Source organism: Marmota marmota, unplaced genomic scaffold, assembly GCF_001458135.2.
Source record: "Marmota marmota marmota unplaced genomic scaffold, marMar, whole genome shotgun sequence".
NCBI lineage: Eukaryota > Metazoa > Chordata > Mammalia > Rodentia > Sciuridae > Marmota > Marmota marmota.
The window spans coordinates 33,908,450-33,921,926 of NW_026000082.1; the positions used below are offsets into that span (position 1 = coordinate 33,908,450).

A 13,477-nucleotide genomic window follows, 5' to 3' on the forward strand; every position below is an offset into this window, starting at 1 on the left:
AATCTAGAAGACTGTTCATATGTGTGGGGCTGTATATAAATATGCTTAAAAAAGACCAAAAAAGGCCCTAAGCTGTCAATTGTGGTTGATCTTGAGGTTCTATGCAAGCAGCAAGTGAAGGCTAACACAGTTAGAAACTGTTTGACTATGTTAAAGGTGTGCCCTAACGTGTTAGGAGCCAATCAGTACAGACTGGGAGACTTACTGGTTCCAGCCACCCTAAGGAAATCTCTTAGGTAACCACTAACTAATGGCAGAGACTTCAATGACTACATATGACAAAGAACCCAAACTTTCTATAATTAGTTCAGATTACTAAAAGAAAGAAACAATAAGCTGTAACAACAACAAATACTGGATAGAAGGAGAATCTGATTTCTTGAGTTGTCCACATTATATTATTTATGCCTGGTCTTCAGAAGAGTTTTATTTTATAAGACCTGCAAAGAAACAATAAAACATGTGCGCATATTTAGGAAATAAAGCAGTAATAGAAACTGTCCCTGAGAAAGCCCAGTTATTGGACTTAACTAGGCAAAGACTTTAACTAAAGGAAACCATATCTAAAGAACTAAAGGACAATATGAGAACTATATTAGTTTGCCCTGTCACCACAGACTGGGTGACTTAAATAACAAATTTATTATCTCACAGTTCTGAAGTCGAGAAATCTAAGTTTTTCTATTTTTAAGTGATTATCAATATCTGCTTTAGGTGTAATTGTTTCTGAATGATTGTTGTATAGGTCTCTAATAATTTAAAGTGGTAGAATTGTTCTGTCACTACAGTCACATTTAAAATAATAAGAATTTATAAAATTTGACCTTATTTAAGTCATCTGTCTAATGGAAAACTCTTCTGTTATGATGATATCAGGTAATATAGTTTACATTTTAAATCTCTTTAGTCATAAATAAACTGTTGATCCAAGTTTGTTTATAATTTTATTAGCCAGTGTTTCAAATCTCTGTACTCATAAATAAACTGTTGACCCAACTGTTTATAATTTTGTTAGCCAACATGTCAGATCTCTGTACTTAAAAACTGTTGGTCCAGCTGTGTTTATAACTTTATTTATTTGTATTATAGTCATTTTTTTTTTTTTTGTACTGGAGATTAAACCCAGGGGTGCTTAACCACTGAGCCATATCCCGAGTTCCAGCCCTTTTTATTTTTTATTTTGAGACAGAGTCTTGCTAAGCTGCTCAGAGCCTCACTAAATTGCTGAGGCTGGCTTGTGTGTGAACCTCCTGCTTCAGCCTCCCGAGCTGCTGGTGCCACCATGCCTGGCCAGTCATAGAATTTTATCAATTTCATATGTGATTTTCTTCCTAAAAATTTAATTCATTATAATTTTTGAGGTATAACTTACATACAGAAAATTCTTCTTTAAGCATACATATGTGAGTTTCAAAAATGCTTATAATTGTGTAACTGCTGCCACAATGAAGATACAGAATAGTTATATCATCCCCCCAAATTTCCCTTTTGCATCTTTGTAGCCTACTCTTCCTCCATCCCTAGCAATCCAGAGTTTGGGATTGCTAGCCTCTAGATTGGATCCTCTGGCAACCACTGATCTATTTTATATTCCTGTAATAATATCATATAAAGAATGTCATATAAATGGAATTTAAAACATGTAGGCTTGAGTCTGGCTTCTTCTATTAGCATAATGTATCTAAATTGTTCTGTAAATTGTGTTTCAGTAGTCCATTGTATGGCTATACTACAGATTATTTATCTGTTTACCAGTTTGAAGGATATTTGAATTATTTCCAAATTTTGGCATATTTATATATATATATATATATATATATATATCACTGAAACACACTCACTGAATAGAGGTTTTTATGTGAACATATCTACCTAAATGATTTCCTTTCACTTAGGTAGATACCTCTGAGTGGGATTACTGGGTTTTACGGTAAAAGTATATTTACCTTTATAAGGAACTTCCATACTGTTTTCCATAATTGTTGCTCTATACCATTTTACATTCCTATCAGCAGAGTACAATTTCTAATTGTACATTGTTCCAGATGTACAGAGTTCTCATTGCTCTACATCCTTGACAGCACTTGGTCTGTTTTATTTTAGCCATTCTATTAGGTTTGTTAGTAGCATCTTTAAATAAGTTTTTCATTTTGGAAAAGTTTTAGATTTTCACAAATCTTTCAAAGATAGAAATTTTACCCTTCATTTATTCCCATCAAATTTACCTCTTGTTAGCATCTGACTTAAACATGGCACATTTGTCAATAAACATTGATACATTACTATTTAGTAGATTCCAGACTTTATTCAGATTTCACTACTTTTTCTGTAGTGCCCTTTTACTATTCCAGAATCCAGTTCAGGATACCACTTTGCATTTAGTGTAATTTTATTTTAATTTTAATTTCTGGCTGTAACATGTTATAACTGATTTTATAAGATATTTGTTTGATTCTGTATTTTACAAGAAACTTTTTTTAGTTTTCTCTATCTCACAGTGCTTTGAATATCATGTACTTTTTTTTTTTTTTGAGACAGAGTCTCACTAAATGCTTGGAGTGTCATTAAATTGCTGAGGCTGGCCTTGAGCTTTCATTCTCCTGTCTCAGCTTCTCCAGTTCTGCTTATGGCTGTACTTTTCTTTTGATGAATGAGCTTGTATCATTCTTTTTGTGTTGCATTGAGGAGATTCCAGAGTTTGGGATTGCTAGCCTCTAGATTGGATCCTCTTATTTAGGCAACCAGAAAACAGTAGAAAGAACCTCTGGGAAAATTGCCTCAATTAGGAGCTTTTTTTTTTTTTTTTTTCCCCAAGAAAATTAGTAAATCCCTAAATATTACCCTTCACATTTACTTTGCTTTTGTTGATGAAATTAGCTAATGCTTTATGTTTTCATTGTTTTGATCTGTACATTTTGGTGTTAAGTTAAATAGTATATTCAACACTGACATGAATTTTTGACACATAGTGACCAAAAATAATTATTTCTTTCAGAATACATCTTTATAACTTGGCATAATATGCTATGGATTCTATTTCACTGTTTTTCTTCTGGCTCAATATAGTCTATGGATATTTTGTTTAGAAAGAATTTTAGGGCTTTATTCAAGACAGACAAAAAAGAAACATAGTTCCAAAGAAAGAAATACATGCGAAAAAAAAAAGTCATTTATTGTAGAAAAGTCATAGTTTTCTAATGACAAGAATTCTGATTATTTAGTACCATCCTTTGATCTGTTTGTTTGTTTGTTTATTTTTGTGGTCTTGAGGATTGAATCCAGGGCCTAGCATATGCTGGGCAAATGCTCTATCACTGAGCTACATCCCCAGTCATTTTTAAATTTTATTTTGAGGTGGAGCTTGCTAAATTGCCCAGGCTGGCCTCTTACTTGTGGTCCTCCTGCCTCAGCTTCTGGAGTAGCTGGGATCACAAGCATATTTATCAATAGATAATTTGTGTGTGTAATGGGGGTTGGAAACACGGGATTGAATCAGGGGCATTTTATATTTACATTCCAGGCCTTTTTATTTTTTTTATTTTGAGACAAGATCTTGCTAAGTTGCTGAGGGTTTCACTGAATTTCTGAGTCTGGCCTTGAATTTACATTCATCTTTCCTCAACCTTCTGAGTCACTAGGATTACAAGCCAGCTTTTATCAGTATTCTTAGTACAGTGCATAGCAGTGTTACAGAATTAACAAATGTTTAGTAACTGCTTTTGTGGAGAATGGCAAGGTGACTAATATGAAAGTTATGTAAAACTCAAAACAAAATATGAACTTCAAGTTAGAAAAATATAGTCTTTAATCTTGTACCATAGTTTGCCTAAGATTGGTGGTTAAGAGCAACCAGAAAAGAGTACTCATGTATCTTTGAGATTTAACTCTAGCAGTAAATTTATTTCACAAAACATATCTATCTATCTATCTATATATCTCGATATTAAGTGCTGTCTTATAAGTAATGGTTCTTGAATTTGTTCTCAAGACATTGGAAATATCTGTAAGACTTCTCAAGATCCATGAAGAACCCATAACTGCCAAGTATTCTATTACTTGAGTATTTCTTCTACTGCTTAAATTTGGGTTTAACCCAGAGTGAAAGCAGGAGAATGCTAACTTTGGAGTTATTTTACAGTTCTATTAGAGAGGCAAATTGGAAAGTTTTTGGTTGTTTTATGTTCATCCCATTTTTCTTAATGTTTGGAAGCTCCTTTTTAACTGTATGTACACTCATGTTCTCTTTTCTTTACATATTTTTCTTCATTTCCCACCTTTGTTCACAGCTTGTGTATTTCATTCAATGGCCAGGAGGTGGCCAACAATCCCAGGCAAAGAGGTAATAGCAAAAAACAAACCAAAAATACAAATTTTTTCGCTAAATGTGTTAATTCCCTGTGTCTGCTATAACAAACAAATTACCAAGCTTGGACATGCCTCCCAACCCCCCATACTAGGGATTGAACCCAGGGGTGCTCTACTACTGAGCTACATCCCAGCCCTTTTTTGAGACAGGGTCTTGCTAATTTGCTGAGGCTGGTCTGGAATTGCCATCCTCCTGCTTCAATCTCCTGAGTCACTGGGCCATATTTGGAGGCTTTAAACAACAGAAATGAATTCTCTCAAAGTTGGGAAGGCTAGAAGTCTGAGGTGCTAGCAGGGTGACACTCCCTTCAGAGGCTGTAGGGGAAATTGTTCCTTTTCTCTAGCAGCTTCTGGAAGAGACTGCTTGCCATTTCTTGATGGTTATCACTCCAGTCTGTTCATCTATACATGCCTTTTCTTCTCTGTGTATTATATTTATATCCTTTCCTTTATAAGGTCACCTGTAATGGCATTTAGGACCTACCTAGATAATCCAGAATAATCTTGTCTCGAAATCCTTAATTATATCTTCAAAGACACTTTTCCAAAGTAAGGTACCATTCACCTCTCTGGACATTAGAATGTGGACCATCTTTGGCCGGAAATATATTTTGTGATAGCTATGTGTATGTGTTTGGGGAAGAAGATTCTCCCTCAGTAAACCTCTTTCTCTGTCCTCTTGCCTTTCTTCTCCTCTCTTCCTTCTCTTGCTGCATTCTCTTTCTTGTTTAATTTAAAAACTTTAGCCAATTAAAAGGGAGAAATGTAAGGGCTCTTAACCCAGAGTAAGTAGTTTGTATGATCCCTTGTTATTATTCATGTGACATTAAAATTTCATTTGAGGGGTTGGGGATATAGCTCAGTTGGTAGAGTGCTTGCCTCACATGTACAAGGCCTTGGGTTCAATCCCCAGCACCACACACACACACAAAAAAAAAAAATTCATTTGAAATATTTTCTTCTTTGTTTATATTTGAAGGGAACTTTTAGTTAACACAGGTTTCAACATGATATTACTTGAATTAGTTTTAACATTGTAAAGAATCAAAGTTATGACTTAGGCATCCCTGATGAAAATGGGAAAAGTGAAGATTTGAGTTTTTGTGCCTCTAAATATTTTGAAGGCTTTTGTTTGTTTGCTTGTTTTTGGTTCTGGGGATTGAGCACATATCTTCAGGCCTTTTTTTAAAAAAATTGAGACAAGGTCTCACTAAATTGCTGAGGCTGGCCTTGAACTTGTGATCTTCCTGTGTCAGCCTCCAGAGTTATTGGGATTATATATGCATGTGCCACTATGCCAGGTTTATATTGAACTGATTCTGAGTAAATACTTACAGAAATCAAGAGCCTTTTGAACGCCTGCTGTGTGCTATTAGATACAAAGAAGACTAAAGGGGTCTGTCTTTGTTATTGTGAAATTTAAGATAAGGATTTTTCGGGAATCCTGGTCCAAGGTAAAATGAAGTGTTTTAACGGAATTGTAAACTGCCAGATTTACAAGTCATAAATAGGGGTCATAAGAGGAATAGTTTTGAAGAACTCATTAATTACTAATTAATAATAAAGTAGGGATCTCTCACCAGTAACAGGTTTTAGTGGGTTGGGAGAGATTTTGTTTTTGTGAAAACATGATGCCTGCTTTTGCCTAGAAATTGTATAATAATTTATTTTAATATAATTTGTAGTTAAAATTAATTTACTAGCAGTAAATAAAAATCTGTACATAATAAATGAAGGATTTATGATTGTAAAGAGAAATCAAACTGTTTTTTGCTAGACTCCTCGGGAATTTATAACTAATTTAAAAAGTATCTCATTTTTGGATTTTTAGGAGGTCCTTCAAGTGCCAACTTACACATTGGAAAAGAAGTTTCATGTTTATAAATTTAAAACATTTTAAAACTTTACAGATTTGTTATACCCTAAGATCAAGAAATGTAACATAGAATAGAAATTTAGTGAAAGAAAAGGAATAAGCAGCCTACTGTAATAATATTAGGAATATAATTTTCAAAAAGGAGGGCCATTTGCTCAATTCTGTGTAAAGGGGGGAAAGAGCTTCAGACAAGGGAGCTCAGAATCTGCCATTGATTCTGATGCTTAACAGGTTCTGAGCCAGTGTCTTCATCTCTTGGATTTAATTTCCTCAACTCTAAAATAATGATGACCACCAACAATCTACAATACTATGAGTTCCTTGTAGCATGTTATGTTATGTATTTTCTTATGTTTGCAAGAGAAAATTTTGTCTAGAATGGTGAAACCAAATGTGAGCTCTCTTCAAATAGCAAATTTTTTAACTTTTGGAAGTTCAATATTTTAGCTCAGAATCATAAAGTGAAGCAACCCTGGGTTTGTGTACAGTGTTTAAGTAACTTGATTTCTTATGAGAGAAATAAGAGGAAGAAAATCATATGAATCTTCCTGCCTGTATTATTGTTATGAGTTTCTTTTAAGATTTTTGAGGATACAGGAGCATCATTGCTCTTTAAGTTGTTATTCCTCAAAGTTGAAATTTTTTCATGAGGAAAAAGTTCAGATAAGATTTCAGAATTTATATTCAATTTTAGCTTAATGTCTTGAACACTCTTGTTAGAAGCATTTTTAACATGTCCTTAAACAATTTTCTACATAAACATTTGAATATACAATTTTAGGTGCTTTTGGATTTTTATCAAGTTATATGTAAGCTGTTGTTAAAATAATGTCAAAACTTAACGTTTTCACCTTCTAAATAAGCTTATATTGAAATAAGTGTTTTAAATATAAAATATTCAATTGAATTAGAGTATAATTAAACCATTGAATACATGTTTGTTGTTTTTTAATTTTCCATTTTGGTGAACAACAAACTTACACTGTTTTGTTTTGCTTGAGAAAGGATCTTGCTGTATTACCTAGGTTGGCTTCAAACAGCTGGGCTCAAGTGATTCTTCTGCCTCAGCCTCCTGAGTAGCTGTGACTACAGGTGTGTACCATTATGACCAGCTATATTACTTTTAAAACAGATTTGGCTTTTTTCCCCCTTGTGTGTAATTCTTGGGAAAATATCTAAGCATAATTACTTAGGTTAGCAGTAACAAGTTTTATGACCTTTTGTACTCTTATCTGGGGAACAATCTGAAGATACCCGTGATTTTTATAGCTGTGTCTATGTTTTATCTTCTTATAGCTTATAACGTTAGATTTTGTTGTTAGGTTTATTTTTGGTAGTTTGATAGGTACAAAGTAGTATTTTTAAAATACTACAATTTTTATAATCAATCCAATGTTCTTTAACTCATAAATGAATAAACAAATTGAGGCCTGGCATGGTGGTGCTCACCTATAATCCTGCTACTTGGGATACTGAAGCAGGAGCATCTTAAGTTCAAGGCAAGCGTGGGCAACAGAGTAGTGAGACCCTGTTTTAAAATAAAAATAAAAAGGGATGGGGATGTAGCTCAGTGGAATACCCATCCATCACATACACACGCATACACACACAATGGGTTGATCCCCAGTACCACAAAACAAAAAGCAAACTAGGATACATCCATACAATGGAATTCTACTCAACAGTAAAAAGAATGGACTATTGATCTATCCAATGACATGAATAAATCTGAAAAGCACTATGCTTAGAAGAAAGAGTCCGGACACAAAAGGCTGCATATGTACTGTGTGTTTCCATTTTTAAGACATATGGCAAAGCAAATCTACAGGAACCAAAGTCAGATTAGGAACTAGGGCTGGAGAATGGAACTGATTGCAAAGGAACTTGAAGGAATTTGGTAGGGGGATGAAAATATATTTTAATTTGTCAAACTTCATTGAGGTATATTCTTTAAAAGTGAATTTTGGAGTCTGGGGTTGTGGCTCAGTGGTAGAGCGTTTACCTCACACATGTGTTTGAATTTCAGCACTGTATATAAATAAGTGAAGGTCTATCAACAACTAAAAAAAATACATATTTTTAAATTTAAAAAAAGGTGAATTTGGGGGGCTGTGGATATGGCTCAGTGTGTGCCCAGTGTGCACAAAGCCCTATGTTCAGTTCTTACCATTACTACCCCTCCCACACACACCAAAGTGAATTTTGCTGTATGTAAATTATACCTCAATAAAAATGTCTTTAAAAGATTGAAAAAAAATTTAAAAATACTACACTTCATATTTCTTCACTTGGTAGTGAGGTTCTTTTTTCTTAAGTGCTGAGTGGATTTTTTTAGGTTATTTACCTTTTTTGTATCCTTTGATAGGTTTCTGTGTTCATTGTTTGATAGATAATCAGCAAATGTTGAATTGTTTTGGTTTATCTTATAGATATTAAGCTTTGTTTATGGTAATTATTATAGACATTGCTTGCATTTGTTATTCTCTCTTAATCTTTTACTTGTTTTTTTCATGGCATGAATTCATTGTACATAATTGGATTGATCATAGTATGTGATGTGGGTATGTTTTCTCCATATTGATATTGAGTCTTTCTGACAGTATTTTTAAAATATCAGTTTTTCTCCATTTATTTCCTATTTCAAGTACTTTCTAGAATGTATCCTGGACTTGACTTTTCTAATGTCTTTTGGGTTTTCTTTGTGTGTAATTGTGATAAAACTAAATATTTTAACCATTTTAAGTATAAAATTTGGTAGCATTAGGTACATTGACAATGTGCAACTATTATTGTTCTCTAGTCTCTTTATTAAGTATTTTCACTTCAGTCTTGAGCATTATTGATATTTTTCTGGGACAGACTTTTAAAAAAAAATTTTTTACAGATGTCCTATGTGTAACATACCACCTGTGTCTTAGCATAATTGTGGAGATAAATTTAGTGAGACAGTGAAGGTAAAAATACTTGGTGTATTTGTTCAGTGAATGCTAATTTTCTTATCCTTCCTTCTATAATTGGTTTTAAAGACTAGTGTAGGGCAGCAGAGGTCTTCCTTTTTGACCTCTTTTATTCTCTTTTTATCCCAAAATGTTTATTGTTATTTTTATCTTAATTTGCATTAAGAAATCTGTAGGTACAGTAAACCTTTCTTCTTATTTGAAAATGTATATATTCTGTAGATTATGAAACCCAAATTTCTACTTAGTATCATCCTACTAACTCTGGTAATAAGCACTGTTCCACAAGTGACTACAGAAATATTTTCTTACATGTCGAAATCATTTTCCTGACATCTTTTCTGCCTTTGTCTTATAAGGCTTCCTAGTAATTTTTAAATTATAATTTATTTTGAACTGCTTGCTGTCTTTTGGTTTTAGGTTTGGACCTTTGGGTATCAGAATACTTGTTTATGAATTCATTAATACATGCCTTAGAATAAATCAGTAATTGTTGAATAACAATATTTGAAGTGACCATCTTAAAGCCATAGAAATAGGTTGGTTTGTTTTTCCTTGTACTGGGGATTGAACCCAGGCCCTTCCATGCTAAGCAAATGCTTCACCATTGAGTATACAAAGTATATTTGAGGATGTCATGGTAGTCACTTACTAATTACTGATTTCTTTTAAGTCCCAAAATAACTCACATTAATAAATAGCTTAGGTGCAATGGTGGCAGGATTCTAGCTACCTGGGAGACTGAGGCAGGAAAAACAGCTTGAGCCCAGGATTTTGAGGCAAACCTACTATCTTAAAAAACAAAAAAACTTTAAAATACAAATTAAAAGCTAAAGTGATGGGCTAGGGCTGTAGCTCAGTAGTGAAGCACTTTTCTTGCAAGTGTGAGGCACTGGGTTTGATCCTCAGCACCACATAAAAATAAATAAAAGAAATTGTGTCCATCTGTAACTAAATTTTTTTTTAAAGTGAAGTGATGACACTACATTTTTTGATACTTCTTCAACCTATTATTGTTTATAACTATTATTGCTATATATATATATATATTTTTTTTTTTTTTTTTTTGAGAAGGATGCTGTTAATTTTTCCCAGGGAAACCCCTGTAGCATTTTCTTTGGTGCATTCTAAAAATCACTTTGGAATAGTAGTAAATGAACTTCTAAAATACAATTGTAGCCAATGATAAATTTGTGGGCTGCATGCTTTTCATGTTGGACTATATCAAAGATATTTCGTTACCACTGAACATCTCTGCACTCATAGTTGCATGCAAGTTTCCTTCTAAGACACTTTTACCTATTTAGACAATTCTGTTGAAGTTGTAATTAAGCATGATATACATTTTATTTTCACCAAAAACAATCTGATCCTTATTCTCTTCTCTCTCTCTTCTCTCTCTTCTCTCTCTCTCTCTCACACACACACACACACACACATACACACACATATGTATGCACACTTTCCATTAGTAAGCTTACTGAGAGTTATAAAAACATATCCAAGTAACATAAATTTCTGAGTTCTTACTTGTGGCCATTTGTAATTACTAGTTATGTGTTGAAGCTGGTACAAAACATGTATTCTAAAGTAGAAATCTTATTAGATTTTTAAAATAAAATATTCATTATGATTTATTTCCTTCTATTGTCTAAGGAGTCAACATAAAATCTGTAGCTTTTATTTTATCCTTTTATAAAGGATCTTCCTTTATTTTTGAACATGTGAAATTGCACTGTATTTTAAAATTAGGCTTAGTGGTTTATGCCTGTAGTCCCAGCTACACCGGTAGCTGAAGCACAAGGATCTCTTGAGCCCAGTAATTTCAGATAGCCAGGGCAACAATATATTGCCCAACCCAAACAACATGTACCCCATCTCAAAATAAAATTGTATGACTTTTTTTTTTTTAATCAAACCATTTTTTGTTCTTTTCATTGTCAACCTTTGCAGGTAGGAAAATGTGAAGTCTTAAGAAACACTGTTTCTATTCTCAATTTTATATTTTCCCTGACTTCTGTCTATAAAGCCATATAGATACTGACAAGGTCAATCTCCAAAAAAGTTGATAAAACAAGTGTATTTAGAAACCAGTAGTAAAAATTGAAATTGAAAAAGTTGTGGAAAAGTTTTACAATTTAAATGCTCTAAAGGTACATAACTAAAAATTAATTTTGTGTGTGTTTTGTAATTTCACCAACTATTTGACTGTTTGATTATATTCATTTTAATTAATTAAAAAATCATCACCATTGTAGTATTTGATATTGTAAGAGAAAACCTCATTGAATGTAGAATAATGTCAGGTTTCATTAATGGTAAAATAAATAACAAACTATAGAACTAACATTGAAATGAGAACACTAAAACTTTTATTATCAAGTACTGGAACATTGTGTATACATTACACAACAATTTCATCTCATTGCTAGTGAATGTGACTTTTGATTGCATAGCACATGTTACTTGCAAAAATTGATGTAAAATCTTAATATTAGAAGAAGTTTTAGGACTGGGGATGTGGCTGAAGTTCGGCACTAGGTTTGATTCCTAGAACCACAAAATAAAATTTAAAAGTTTTACCACATTGATCAAGAATGAGAATAAAATTGTGTTCTTATATTTAGTATGTTCTTATGTTTCAGATTACAAATTACTGAAAGGAAGGATAATACTGTATTGATGAAAAGTAGTCTTTAGACGGATGTTATGATAGAATTACATAATTACATAATTCGTCACCAGTGATACATTTTATACACAAAATGGACCAAAATGTATGTTTGCAAACTAATCAAATATGTGGCCAGTAGAATTCCAGGAGATTCTGTGATAAATCATATTCTTTCTTTTAGACTGCTTTTTTGTGTTTAAAAGGATTAAAATCATTGGTTGTTAGTTTAAGGCATCAAGCCTGATTTTTAAGTTATTTTCTTAAAAAAATTATGCCTTTTCTATTGCGCTAAATTAAAAAGTTGAGAAAATAATGATAAATTTTAAGATGGAAACAACAAAGGGTGCGTATTTTCAAAGAAAAAAATAAGAGAGGGGAACGGAATACTTTCTAATGTTTCCCATAAAGAAAGTTGTTTTACTATCTATCATAGACCATGTACTCAAGAAAAATAACATATTCCTCTCTTCTATAAAGTCAGTGTTATTTTACATCTAAAAAACAAAATTTGAAATTTTAATATTTAGTTTTTGTATAGTCTGAACATTTATTTCCCCACTATTTAGATACTGTTCCTTACTTTTTAGAACCCATAACCCCTTTACACCAATTACAAATCCCATATTCTCATGTTGTATTTTAATGTTGCTCAGACTTTTTAAAATAAATTAGTTTTTGTGCTTAAAAACAAAATTAGGGCACATATTGAGAACCTTATTTATAAACCCAGAGATGGGCTTTATTACCCTTCTCCCATCTTCCTTATTTAAAAAAAAAAAATGTAGAAATTAGAGATTGCAGTTTTACTTTCATGTCCCTTAATTGGGGAAAACATGGAGTTTAATCACTGTTTGTGTAGATAGGAATTGGTCACACAAAAATTCAACAAATGAATTGTTAAAGGCTTTATTACATTTCCCTAATGCTTTGGCCCTGTTTTACTTTCGTAGGGGTTGAAATTATATATGTATGTAATGTACATTTGGATAGTACTATAATCCTGTAGGCGAAGATATTTCAATTTAAAACTAAGATAAAATAAACTAGTAGAACAAAAATGTTTAATCTTTCATAATTGTGAATCCATTTCATGGTCACATTGATTATGCTTTTCAGAATTGAACAAAACAAGGCAGGGAAGATCTTTCTGTGGGCTATAGTTTTGCCCTGTAATTCTACAGCACTATCTGCGTCATGTAGTAGGAGAACTTAGCTTTTGAGGCTCTGGGTATGAGCTACACGTGAGTGCATTGAGTACTTCTGACCTTTAAACTTTTTTAATTTTCTTTTGACATTCTAGACCAGGGCAGGGAGTAATGCTGTGTCATCTAATTGCTTCCTTTACACATGTTTTCTTTCTTTTTCCTGTTCTGAACTGTGGCTGTAAAATGAAGTGTATTACAGCAAAATAGAGTAATAGAATGGTGGTCCTGGCACAATTGAAGTTTTTTGTTTCATGTTATTTTATCTATTCATTATTTTTTTTCTTTTTCTTTTTTCAGCACTGGGGATTGAACCCAGGGGCACTCTACCACTGAGCAACATACTCAGCCCTTTGTAATTTTTATTTTGAGACAGGGTCTTCCCAAGTTGTCCAGGCTAGCC

At 32.8% G+C, this 13,477-nt stretch overlaps 1 protein-coding gene across 6 annotated transcripts in view; it reads left to right on the forward strand.

The window, feature by feature from the left end:
- Window positions 1-13,477, forward strand: part of Eya3 (EYA transcriptional coactivator and phosphatase 3) — a 102,505-nt gene that overhangs the window by 14,671 nt on the left and 74,357 nt on the right. The window contains exon 1 of one of the 6 annotated variants that reach the window (XM_048816003.1): window positions 7,247-7,333. The exons of the other annotated variants lie outside the window; for them this stretch is intronic. The gene's annotated coding sequence lies outside the window, so the exon portion shown is untranslated. Of the gene's footprint in view, window positions 1-7,246; window positions 7,334-13,477 lie in introns of those variants that run through there. 6 annotated transcript variants of the gene reach the window in all.